The sequence below is a fragment of the Tenrec ecaudatus genome, chromosome 1 (assembly GCF_050624435.1).
Source record: "Tenrec ecaudatus isolate mTenEca1 chromosome 1, mTenEca1.hap1, whole genome shotgun sequence".
NCBI classification, from domain to species: Eukaryota; Metazoa; Chordata; class Mammalia; order Afrosoricida; family Tenrecidae; genus Tenrec; species Tenrec ecaudatus.
In genome coordinates, this window is record NC_134530.1 from 68,215,952 (window position 1) to 68,229,989 (window position 14,038).

The following is a 14,038-nucleotide window of genomic DNA, read 5'->3' on the forward strand; positions in this document are numbered from 1 at the left end:
TCATCTAATTTATTGACTGCTGCTTCTGTGGGCATTGATTGTTGACTCAAGCAAAATGAAATCCTTGACGACTTTAATTTTCTCTGTTTTGTCTACTGGCCAGTTATGAAGATTTGGGTTTTCTTTACATTGACTTACCACCCATATTGAAGGCTGTAGTCGTTGATTTTCAGCAGCAAGTGCTTCAAGTCTTCCTCACTTTCAGCAAGCAAGATTGAGACATCGACTTATTGCAGGTGGTTAATAAGCCTTCTTCCAATCCTGATGCTGTGGTGTTCCTATGGTCTTCTCAGATTATTTGCTCAGCGTGCAGATTTCCTTTCTCAGATTATTTGCTCAGCATGCAGATTGAATACTGAGATAGTTTATTGTGCCAACCTGGCCGATAAATACATGTGGGATTAATTGAAGGACAGAGAGATAAATGTCTCGGTGAGCCTCGCCTTTCTTGTCTCTCGCTCTTTGATCATCAGACCAGTGTGCGGCTGCCTTGCTTGTTCTGTGCCTCAATTTGCAAGCTACACTACCTGTGGGACACCTAACCTATGGATTGTGTCACTGTAATTTGAGGTTCCTTAAAGACCTGCCTTACCAGAGAATTGGAATGTACATCTCTGGAGCTGGGGACTGGCAGTTGGTGACCTGGCTGATGGTGACCTGCCTTGCTGTTTGCTGCCTGTGCTGGGATAGCCTAGCTCTCTCTACAGAGGACTACCTGGCAGCCCTCAAGACTTTGAGGGACTGCCAGTGTCTCACAGGAGTGAGTTGCACTGAGCCATTTGTACTGCTTTATAATTTAACTGATCATTTCTTGTGTTATATAGCTATCTATCTATCTATCTATGTATATATATAATTACCAGCAATCTGGTTTTGTCTCTCTAGAAAACCCTAACAGAGATACGTATGATGCACGCATACAATCCTGTTGCACTTCCTTCCTGGTTTTAAGTCATGCCGTGCTCCTTGGTTCTGTCCCAATGACTGCCTCATGGACCTATGTACAGCAGAGTTTCCCAAAGCAGGTGACTGCACCCCAGGGAGCTGGAAAGGCAAATCCTGTATTATGGGCTTCAATACAATGTTTTTAATTGCCGGGGAATGCTGACTAATTTTTTTCTGAAAAGGGAATGATAGGCCAAATAAGTTTGGGACTCTGATGGACAGGATCTGCATAAGCACAATGAAGTGTAGTGGAATTCCCATTCTTCTAAAAGTTGTCCATAGTTTGTGATCCAAGAGTCAAATATCAATAATACAAAGACATCTTTCCGGTATATTCTCTGCTTTCCACCAAGATCTGCCTGTGTCAACAATGATGTGCCTTCTGTTGTTTCCTCTTCTGAATTCAGCTTGAATTTCTGGTAGCTCCTTGTCAATGCACTGCTGCAACCACTTAAACATTATCTTCAGCACAATTTTACTTGCATGATATTAATATTAACAATTAATATTAATATTAACAATATTAATGATATTGTTCAAAACGTCCTCATTTTGCTGCATCAGCTTATTTTGGAATGGACCTAAGTAAGGATCGTGGATTCATTATTTCAAGATCATTAATGAATGAGTATAAGGCATGAGGGTAATTGGGGATATAGAGTCCAGAAGGGCTTTTAACATGACAAAGATACTAAAAGAACACTAACCAGGACCGTGCAAGTGGGGGGAAGACCAAAGAAATTACTTAGTGCAAAGAATGCAGGATCAGTGTTTGCCAAAATGTGGAGCCATTAGAATTCTCCTTCATGTTGCTGGGAAACACTGCATGCTCCTCAAAAAGTTAAGTACAGCAAATGATTATGTTGTTGTTAGGGACCACTGACTCCGTTCCAACTCACAGTGACCCTAGATCAAACAGGACAAAACACCACGTGGTCTTTCCCCATCCTAACAATGGTTCTTATGTCTGAGCCTGTCCTTACAGCCACTGGGTCAATCCATCCCGCCTGTGGCCTTCCTCTTTTGCACTGCTCTTCCACTTTACCAGGCACAGTGTCCTTTTCCAGGAACTGCTCTCCCCTGATCACAGACGAAATACATGAGCCTGAGCCTCACCATCCTTGCCTCTAAGGAGCATGTTGGCTGTACTGTACTTCTTCCAAGACAGATCTGTTTGTTCTTTGAAAATCTGTGATACCATCAAGAGTCTACACCAGCATCACAATTCAAATGCATCAATTCTTCTTTATTCCCTGTCCAATTTCCACATGCATATAAAGTGAGTGCAAACACTATGGCTTGGATCAGGCACACTTTACTCCTCAAGGTAAACCCTTGCTAGTCAACACTTTCCAGGGGTCTTATGTAGCCGATTTGCCAAATGCAATGCGTCCCTTGATCTCTTGACTGTTACTTCAATGGGCATTGACTTTAGTCCACACTAGATTAAATTCATGACAACTTCAACCTTTACTCTGTTTATCATGAAGTTTCCTACTTGTCCAATGGTGAGGATTTGAGTTTTCTTTACATTGACTTGTAATCCATACTGAAAGCTGTAAACTTGATCTTCATCAGCAAATGCTTCCAGTCCTCCTCACTTTCAGCAAGCAAGGTTGTGTCATCTGCATATCACATTTTGTTAATAAGTCTTCCTCCAATCCTGATGCCACATTCTTCTTCATGTAATCCAGCATCTTTGATGAGTTAACATACAGATTGAAGTATAGTGAGAGGAAACAATCCTGCCACAACCTTTCCTGATTTTAAGCCATGCAGTCTTCCCTGGTTCTATTCACACAACTGCCCCTTGATCCATGTACAAGCTCTGAATGAACACAATGAAGTGTTCCCGAATTCCCATTCTTCTCAAGGTCATCCACAGGTTATTATGGTCCACACAGTCGAGTGCCTTTGCATAGTCAATGAAACACAAGTAAACATCTTTCTGGTGTCCTCTGCTTTGAGCCAGGATCAATCTGCTGATGTCAGCAATGATATCCTTTGTTCCACGTATTCATTCTTTGGAATCCAGCCTGAACTCCTGGCAGTATGCTGTCAATGAGTTGCTGCAACCATTGTTGGATGATCTTGAGCAAAATTTTCCTTGTATGTGATCAGTGCTATTGTTCTATAGTTTGTGCATTCTCTTGGGTCACCTTTCTTGGGAATGGGCAAAATATGGATCTCTTCCAGTTAATTGACCAAATTTCCTGGCATAGCTGAGTGAGTACTTCCATTGCTTCTTCAGCTTTCTCAAACATTTCGATAGGTATTCTGTCAATTCCTGGTGCCTTAGTTTTGGCTGATGCTTTCAGTGCAATTTGAACTTCTTCCATCATTACCATTGGTTCTTGCTCATGTGCTATCTTCTGAAATGGTGGACGAATTCTTTCTTGTCCAGTGACTCTGTGTCTTCTTCCCATCTTCTCTTGATGCTTCCTGCATCATTCAAAATTTTGCCTCTAGAATCTTTCAAGATTGCAATTTGAGGCTTGAATTTTCTGTTCTTGAGTTTTTTCAGTTTCCGATATGCTGAGTGTGTCTTTACCTCTGATTATCAACTTCTAGGCCCTTGCACATTTCCTTATAATATTTGGTTTTGTCTTCTTTAGCTTCCATTTGACATTTTCTTCCATTTTCTTTGATTAATAATTGCAAGTTTCAGACTCTCTTCTGATGTCCACTCTGATACTTTCTTTTCTGTCTTTTTAATGATCTTCTGCTTTCTTCATGAATGATGGTCTTAATGTCCTCACAGAGCTCCACAGGTCTTCTGTCATTAGGGTTCAATGAGTCAAATCTGTTCTTGAAATTTAGGTGGGATAGACTCAACCTTGTTTGGGTCTTGTGGACTTGTTTGGATTTTCTTCAGCTTTACCCTGAACATATATATGGACATCCATATGCATATTAGCAGTCGATGTCCTTCTTCAAGGACTGTTCTCCCTTGGCCTAGTTTTTGCTGCTTGTTTGGCCAGCCTCTGGTCTGGTTTTAGCTGTTGATGTTGATCTACTTCATCTTCTCTTCCCACAGATGTCGTCAATTTGATTTCTGTGTACTCCACCTGGAGAAGTGTCCATGTGTATGCCTGCCTTTTGGGTTGAAAAAAAGAGATTTGCTATGAATAAGTCGTTGGTTTTATAATTCGGTCATGTGATCTCGTTTCATTTCTATCCCCGAGTCCATATTTTCCAAGTACTGTTCCTTCCTCCTTGTTTCCAATTTTTTGTGTTCCAATCACCAATAAGTATCAATTCATTATGACTGTATGTTTGATTAATTTCCAACTGAAGTTGTTGGTAGATTCTTCAATTTCTTTATCACTAGTTTGTGGTTGGTGTATAAAGTTGAATAGTAGTTGTATTGACCGGATTTCCTTGAAGGCGGATAGATATCATCCAATCACCGATAGCACTGTACTTCATGATGGATTTAGCAAGATTTTTTGTGAGAATCATTGCCACACCATTCCTCTTGACTGTGTTATTCCTGGCTTAGTAAATCATATTATTTTCTGATTTAAAATGGCCAATGCCAGTCTGTTTCAGTTCACTAATGCCTAGGATCTCAGTCTTCATGTGTTCCATTTCACTTTTGACTACTCCCAATTTTCCAAATTCATACTTCACATATTCTAAGTTCCAGCCATTAGAAGATTTTAGTAGCTGTTTCTCTTCCCCTTGAGTCGGCCCATCAGCAAAGGAAGATCTCCGAGGCTCTGCTCCTAAAGGCCATATCCTGCTCACGTCACCATGGTTGATTCCCATCCAAGAAATCAGCTCCTCTTCAGTCATCTTTTGAGTACCCTCAGGCGTTATCTATACCAATGCTTGTTCTCCTTTGTTTAGGCTTTCAGTATTGGAAAATCCTTTGAAGCTGTGCGTTAGGGTTTCAGCTACTTTTTCCTCCAAAGCGGAGAAGCTCAGCTGAAGCCTGGTCACTGTGGGTGACCCTGCTGGCACTTGAAATACCAACGACATAGCTTCCAGCAGCCCAGCCACACACAAGCCCCCACATTACGAAGAACTGACAGACAAGTGAATATCGATGATTTGTTCTATACGTTTCATATTCTGTCGGTCACCTTTCTATGGAATTTGTACACATATGGGACTTTTCCTATTATTTGACTTAGTCTTCCAAATTTCTTGGCATAAACGAGTGTGTACTTTCAGTGTTCATCAGATGTTGAAACATTTCAATTGACATTCCATCCATTCCTGGAGCCTGGTTTTTGGTTAATGCTTTCAGTGCAGTACTATTGGTTCTAGCTCATAAATTACCTCCGATGGCAACTAGGGCTTTTTGGTTTTTTGGTGCAGAGACTGTGTATTCTTTCCATCTCTTTTGGTGCTTCTTGTATCTTTCATTATTTTGCCCATAGAATCTTTCGATGTTGCAACTGGAAGCTTGAATTGCTTCTTTGTTCTTTCAGCTTAAGACAGGCTGAGCATATTCTTCCTCTGTGGGTTTCTCACTCTAGGGTTTTGCACATTTCATCCTAATGTTTGACTTTGCCTTGTGGAGCTGCCCTTTTCTATCCAGCTCTTTGACTTCATCATTCCTTCCTTAGCTACTCTATGATTAAGTACAAGTTCCAACGTCTCTTGTAGCATACACTTTGATCTGTCGTTCTTTCGTGTCTCTTTAACGACGTTTTGCTTTCTTCATGAATGAGGCTCTTGCTGACATCCCACAACACATCAGGTCTTCTGTAGTTAGGGTTTGATACCACAAATAATGTTCTTGAGATATTCTCAAAATTCAGGTGGGATATCCTAGTTATTTTGGCTCTCATGGACTTGTTTTAATTTTCTTCAATTTCAACGGGAACGTACATATGAACAATTGATGGTCTGTTCCACAATCAGCCCCTGGTTTCAGCTGCTGGTATTTCCCACAGATGCAGTCATTTGATTTCTGTGTATTCCATCTGGGGAAGTCCATGTATATAGTCACCTTTAATATTGGATAAAAAGGTATTTTCGATAAAGAAGTCATTTGTCTTACAAAATTCTATCATGCAATCTCTAGCTGCATTTCTATCACCAAGACCAACTACTGCGCCTTCTTCTTTGTTTCCAACTTTTACATTCCAATAGTCAATCATTATAAGTTCATCTTTGCATGTTTGATCCATTTCAGACTGAATACATAAGTAGAATTCTTCAATTTCTGCATCACCAATTGGGTTGTTAACCCCAAGTTCAGCAATTCAAGCCCACCAGCAGCTCTGTGGGAAAAAGATGAGGCTTTCTACTCCCATAAAAAGTGACAGTCCTGGAAACCCAGAGGGGGCAGTTTTGTCCTGTGAACTCTGAGTTCACTGTAACCTGGATGCTCTGAGTTCACTGTACCCTGTGAACTCTGAGTTCACTGTAGCCTGGATGCTCTGAGTTCACTGTACCCTGTGAACTCTGAGTTCACTGTACCCTGGATGCTCTGAGTTCACTGTACCCTGGATGCTCTGAGTTCACTGTACCCTGGATGCTCTGAGTTCACTGTACCCTGTGAACTCTGAGTTCACTGTGCCCTGGATGCTCTGAGTTCACTGTAGCCTGGATGCTCTGAGTTCACTGTGCCCTGGATGCTCTGAGTTCACTGTAGCCTGGATGCTCTGAGTTCACTGTAGCCTGGATGCTCTGAGTTCACTGTGCCCTGGATGCTCTGAGTTCACTGTACCCTGGATGCTCTGAGTTCACTGTGCCCTGGATGCTCTGAGTTCACTGTAGCATGGATGCTCTGAGTTCACTGTAGCCTGGATGCTCTGAGTTCACTGTAGCATGGATGCTCTGAGTTCACTGTACCCTGGATGCTATGAGTCAGCATTGACTCAATGGCAGTGAGTTTGCTTTGGTTTTAGAGCTTTAATGGCTGGTGTATAAATCTGAGTAAAGTCATCATTTGGGTTTCCTTGAAGATGGATAGACATTATCGTATTACAGACAGCATTGTTCTTCAAGAAAGATTGAAATACCCTTTTTGATGAAGAATGCAATGTCATTCCTTTTGAATCTATCATTCCCGGCATAGAAAACCGTTTAATTTTCTGATTCAAAATGGCCAATACCAGTCCCTTTCAGCCTAGAATACTGATCTTTGTGTTTCGTTTTTTTTTTTGTTTTTTTTTTAAATTTTAACAATTTATTGGGGCTCATACAATTCTTTTCACAGTTCATATATATACATACATCAATTGTATAAAGCACATCTGTACAGTCTTTGCCCTAATCATTTTTTTCTCTTTTCTTCTTTTACATTTTATTAGGAACTCATACAACTCTTACCACAATCCATACATATACATACATCAATTGTATAAAGCACATCCATACATTCCCTGCCCCAATCATTCTCAAGGCATTTGCTCTCCACTTAAGCCCCTTGCATCAGGTCCTCTGTGTTTCGTTTTTAATGACTTCCAATTTTATAGATTCATACTTTGTACATCCCAAGTTCCAATTATTAATGGCCACTTGCAGTTGTTTCTTCTCATTTTGAGGCGCGCCCGATCAACACATGACAGCCCTGACGCCTTGACTGCTGCCACAGGCTTTAGTCCCTCCATTTCTTGTGTCTGACCCAAATTAGAGAAGGGAGTCTTCCTCATTCACATTTTCAAATCCCTCTGACCTGATGGGTTCATCTTCCGGTACTATCTCTGAAAATGTTCTGCTTCTATTTATAAGGTTTTCTTGTTATTACTGTTTTTAATTAAAAGATCATTTCATTGGGGGCTCTTATAGCTTTTATAACAATCCATACATCAATTGTATTGAGCGTATTTGTCCTTATGTTGCCATCATTTTCTAAACATTCTATTTGAGTCCTTGGTATCAGCTCCTCTGTTTTCCTCCCTCCCTCCCTCCTCTCCTCTCCCCCTTGTGACCCATTGATAAATGATTATTTTCATATCTTACATGGACTGCTGTCTCCCTTCACCCACGGTTTCTGTTGTTCATCCCCTTTGTGGGGGGTAGTGGTGGTCATGTGTCAATCATTGCAATTAGCTTCCCCTTACTCTCCTGCTGTCCTTACCTTCCCCCCACCCTCCTGGTATCGCTACTCCCATTTCTGTTCCTGAGGGGTTTATCTGACCTGGATTCTGTGTTTCATGAGCTCTTATCTGTACCAGTGTACACGATCCGTTGTAGCTCTAAGTGAAAGGCAGAACTGGGGTCATAATAATGGGGGGTGAGGAAGCCTCAAGGAACCAGAGGAATATTGTGTGTTTCATCGGTGCTATACTGACCCTTCTGTAAAGGGATGTCCCATTGTCTACAGATGGGTTTGGGTTTCATCTGTTCTCACCCCCCTCATTCTCAAGTTTTATTGTTTTTTTGGGGGTCTTCTGATGCGTTACCTGATCCCATTGACACCTCATGATTGCACCAGCTGGTGTGCTTCTTCCATGTGGGCTTGTTGCTTCTCTACTAGATGGCCGCTTGTTTATCTCCAAGCCTTTAAGACTGCAGACTTGCTATCTTTTGATAGCCAGGCACCATCAGCTTTCTTCACATTTGCTTGTACGTCCATTTTGTCTTTGGTGATCAGGCAGGGAGGGTGAGCATCACAGAAAGCCAGGTTGCTAGAACAAAGTGTTCTTGCATTGAGGGAGGACTTGAGCAGAGGCCCAAAGAGACTGTAACTTTTGATGGTTATAAAAAGCCTCATCTTTCTCCTGCAGAACAGCTGGTGGTTTCCAAGTGCTTATTTCAATGTTAGCCGCCCAAAGTATAGCTACAATGCCATCAGGCCTCCTAATGAAATACCAAGGCCTCCTAAAGGAGTCTAGTGGTGATGTGGGTTAAATCTTGGCCTGCTTACAGCAGAGTCGATAGTTCAAACTCACCAACTGATCCATGGAGAAAGATAAAATTTTTGGAGACTTCTTTGTTGTGTATATCTTTTTCCACAATTAAAAATAATAATTACATGACTAACAATGAATACAAGGAAGAAGAAAATGTTCTAGAATTGATTGTGTTGGTAATGGTACAACTCTTCTTCATATGATTGAATTATTGAATTATATGACATGTGGATGAAGTGCCAAAAAAAAGGAAAACAAAAAATTTGAATATTCAACTATTAAAAGAGAGTATATTCTAGGGTATGCTATGATACAGATGAACTTTGAAAACATCATGCTCAACAAAATAAGCCAGACACACAAAAAAATAAGTACTTTATGATTCCACTTATATAAAATAAACAAATACATGAAAGGCAGAAAATAGATGACTGGTTACCATAGGTCCCAGGGAGGCAGAAACCAGGAGTTAATGCTGAATAGATATGTGGTGATTAAAAAGTTTTAGAAACAGAGAGTGGGGTCAGCTGCACAACACTGGATTTTACACATAAAAAGATAAAAATTTATGTCCAAAGGAGTTTCAAACATTTCATGGGGAAACTCCATGAATTTTAATTCTGTTTCCCCACGAACTTTTTGAAGCACACATGTATGTATTATATCTACATACACACACAATGTATCACAATTAATGACCCACAAACTAGGGACACTAGAGGGAGAGCAAGGAAAGGCAGCAGTAAAATGGCAAAGCGAAAGGAAGGGGATTGTGGTGGTTACATAATATGATGACATGTTGGGACTTGAGAGGATTAAGAGTGAATGGGTGGAGTCTAGTCTGTCAATCAAATCATAGCCAATGAGGTCTCTTTGTGGGCATGGCTTTCCCCTAAGGCAGAAGACACATCCTCTTTCTGCTCACTCCCTTGGAGACTCTTTACCGTTGCTGCAAACTGAGCGGTCCTCCCTTGGAGACTCTTTACTGACAAGACACATGGCACTACGCCCTGGGAGCTGGAGAAGCCACATGGACATCCCCTGATGCAGCCAAAACCCTGGACCTGGAGAAGCCATGTGGAGACGCCTGCCAGCGCTGAGGTTCTTGCAACGCCACTGGATCTACAAGACTTCCTACCCACTGGCCTGTGATCTTCCTGCATTGGGCATCACTGCATGTGTTTCATGAGTCTGAAGAGGACTTTATAGATTGGTGTTGGACATATGGGCTAATATCAGACTTATGGACTTGATCTGGACTGGGCTGGGATGTTTCCTCAAAGTTCAACTGCTCTTTATATCGACCTCTTCTTATACACATATGTGTCCATGAATTTGTTTCTCTAGCCTACCTAGACTAACACAGGGAGCATCCCAGGGCACATGAGATTTGATTCCATAGGGGAAAAGGTGGTTGTCATAGAGAAAAAGTATAATTCACTGCCTAACAGAAGCATTCCTCTGGCACCTACATTTTGTCCAGGGCAAAGAGACATGTCTGGGAGAACGGCACAGATTACATCTGCTATGTAATCTATGTATCCCTGAGTTTTCATTCCAAGGCTATGTGAAAGCTAGAAAACAATTTCAGGGCTGCGGTTTAGAGGAGCATTTAGTATGCCAACCTGTAGTACAGGAAAACAGAAAAACTCCTTGGGACTAATGAGCCTGAGAATTTATTACTGGAGACTGAAGAAACCAGAAATAATCATTCAGGTCATCAAGTAAGTAAACAGACATGGAGAAATCAGATCACCTGTTCTTGATATACATAAGCAGCCTCCTGACATCCTGAGAGCATGTGAACTCATCAAGAGGTCAAAATAGGGACCCAGGATCCACAGAGGCAGAAGTTAAAGGAAAAAGGAGAAAGTTTGTTCTGCGGGACAAAATCCACATTTAAGTATCAGGGCATCGTGGGCTGTCAAATGAGTCGAGTCTGCTTTCTACTCCCACCAGTAACCTTGGTCTGCAGGCTGGCAAATCCTCTATACGTGTTAGCCTGTGTTCACCAATGACAAGTGACGCCAGGTTTCCAGCAGTTTGACACTCTGAATCCGCAGGACCAAACAGACAAGGAACCACAATCCCTGATCCTAATGCTAACAACGCTAACCTTTAGTGGGTTATTCTCCGAAATCCAGAACAGATGCCCAAGGCAGAGGGAAATAAATGCATACCCCTTAGCAGTTTCTCTGGACCACAATCAAGAGCTGACCCAGGGTGGGCGTTTGGAAAGATTCAGCCTCCGTCCTGCCTGGTGCTGGGATCAGCTCACACGGCTCCTGTGTCCACGGGGCACAGAGGATACATTGTCCATAAGGAGGCTTATTCTCTACAAGAACCTCAGACAAAGGGAGAGGTTGTTTCCAGCTGCCTGGGGGAGGTGGGAAGGGGGTGGGAAGAGAGACCAGCCTTGCACTGGGGCATTCCTGCAGAATTCAGCTTCTCTTTGCCAGCAGAACCAGAGCTGGCCCCCACTTCAGTCTTAATGCCAACTCCTCCCCAGAACCCATTATGGAGTCCAGAGGAGCAATTGGCGACAACATATCTATTTTGGCTCATTCCCAAGAAAACAGACAGAGAGGTAAGCTAGCTAGCTAATGGCAGTAATAGACACCAGAGAGCAAAGAAGCGGGTGATCGGAGCAATGAGTAGACGGGAGGTTTCAGCAAGAACTGAATCCCAGCACTGAGGCTCAACCAGAGCAGGAGGGATTACAGGCAATGGTGACTATGCTGACATTGGTTCACAGTTCAGTAAGCCTCCACCTTTGGGCTGTTTTAAAATCTTGAAGTTTTGCACAACTGCTGTTTCCTTCATCCTAGACCCATACTCTTTGCCCAGATGCCCCAAGGATAGGACAAAGTACGATTTCCAGGCAAAACAGGGGCATCAGAAACAGGAATACTGTGAGAGTGGGATATTTGATAAACCCTAAATATGGAGCCCTGGTGGTATAGTGGTTATGAGTTGGTCTGCGATCTGCATGGTTGGCAGTTCAAAACCACCAGCAGCTCCTCTGGAGAAAGACTGGGCTTTCTACTCCTGTAAAAAATTAGTCTCGAAAACCCACAGCGGGTTGCAATGAGTCAGCACTGACTGGATGGCAACCAGGTGTTTTTTTAGACTTTTAAATCTGAGCCATATGCTGTCTTCAAGGAAGCTTTACAAATTCCCTCCAGAGGGAAAGCCATCCCTCCACCAGTGTGAGGACTACACAGCCTCCTGTGAGAGTTTATATGGTTGTATGAGCTCCCATAGGAGCTCTGGTGGTGCTATGGTTACAGCATTTGGCTGCTCACCAAAAGGTTGGTGGTTGGAATCCACCAGACACTGTAGGATGCCCTTTGAACCCTATGGGGCAGTTCTCCGCTCCCACAGGATCATGACCAGTCTGAAATTACTCATCAGCAGTGATGTGGGTTTGGTTGGCAAAGGTCCCAAAGAGGGAGATGCTACACAGGTTCATGTACCTTAGATTTTTTTGAAGGGTACCAGGGGCAGGGGAAATAAGAACAGGTGTGTGGCTGCCTCCAGAAGCCGCCGCGTCTGCGCGGGCCTTTCTACTCCCATCATTACAGGCTGGGAGACCCCAGGGGCAGTTCTGGCCTGTCCTTTAGGGCTGCTACGAGTGGGCGTCGCCTCAATGACACTGAGCTTGGTTTTCGGTTTTGGCTCAAGAACACAAAATATAGGAGCGATCCCACACAGCAGGACATTTCCACTCTCAAAAGACAAGGAATTCGTTTCAAATAGTTATGGCGGGGATGAATGATCAGCCTAGAACCACAATGAAACTAGAGTTGGCGCCACTCATGGTGAGGGAGTCTTTTGGTGGAGTCAAGGGGAGGTCTCCAACAAGGCCCTCGGGGTCAGCGCAGCACTCTGAACCCTATGCAGTAGAGCCAGTTGTGCCATTCCCAGTGGCAGAGACCCAAGTGACAATGACCCTTAGGCAGGCTAACCGAGGAGGAAGAGGGCAGCTCTACGTGGGAGGGAACATTTGCCCCGACTCAGCGGCCCCTCTGCACTGTGTCCTGTGCTGGTCGGTGATCTCTGTGGATACCATTCCTCTTCTTGATGCAACAGAACAGACTTGACATCTGGAGCCACTGGTCCAGTCCTTTGCTGCCACAGTCTGGTGGAATTCTGCTAGCCAAGTACTTCCATGGGGTGGGGAAAAGGCAGCTGGAAGCTATGAGCAGAGGGGGAGACTTCAGACTTCCAGATCAAAGCTAATTCAAGCCAAACAAACTTTATAGAGAGGACAAATTAGGTACCTTGCAGCGCCCTTGAAATTGTCTCTGATCATTAATAGCTCTCGTAAATAGCTGTCACACAGCCCTGAGTCAGTGCCCATCAATTTAAATAACCTTATTCAGGGGAATCAGTTGGCCTCCTTCAGCGGCCTCAACCCCAGTCCTTGTCTACAGAAGGAGATTGCAGGCAAGGCTGAATTTCAAACTCTCTCTCTCTTACTCTGTATAAAAGCCGGCAGAGGTCTAGTGGGCTGCCTCCTGGTTCTTGTGCAACAGGCTTAGTGCAGTAAAGTCATCCTGGGTCAAGTCCAGGAAATCAATGCTGAGAGCAATTAGATCCTGATAAGAATCTGGTCTACCACTGTCCCCCCCAACGTCACCCCACCCCGGCCTCCTCCAAAAGAACTTAGCCAAGGCATCTACTGGAAAAATGGCCCTTCCTCCTCCAGCCCTGGCTGGCAGAGCCATTTCCTGAGCCCTCCTCCACCGGATGGCCCTTCCACATCTTTCTTCGTGTACATGGGGTGAGTGGGGGCTGGTCACAGTAAAGGACAGGGGACTCTGTGACCACATCTCAGGCAAGAGCTGAATTGGCTTCTCTGAGGATGGAGCGCAGAGCAGACCCGAGCTTCAGCAGAGCTCTAGGTGATCAGCCGGTCCCAGGTCACAATTCTCTTCACGGGCAAGGGCGACTGGCCAGGAGGGGCCTGCAGGGAACATCTGAAGGAGAGGCTGCCACAGCTCCGGCGGCATAAAGGACGGACCGGCTCTCCAATACAAATGCGAGGCTGCAGGAAGAATCACTTAATACGGCCCTTCTAGCCAGTCTTTGGACTCCTACACGCTAACTGGGCGAGACTGTGCACATGAGTATATGGAACCGGATGACGGTTGGGACCATCTTGACAAGGCCAGATTGTCAGCACTGAGGTAGTCCTCCATTTTGTTATCTAATTATCCTCCATCTTGTGTGCTAGAAATCCTAACCCTTATGTGTTAATGGGGCAAGATTAA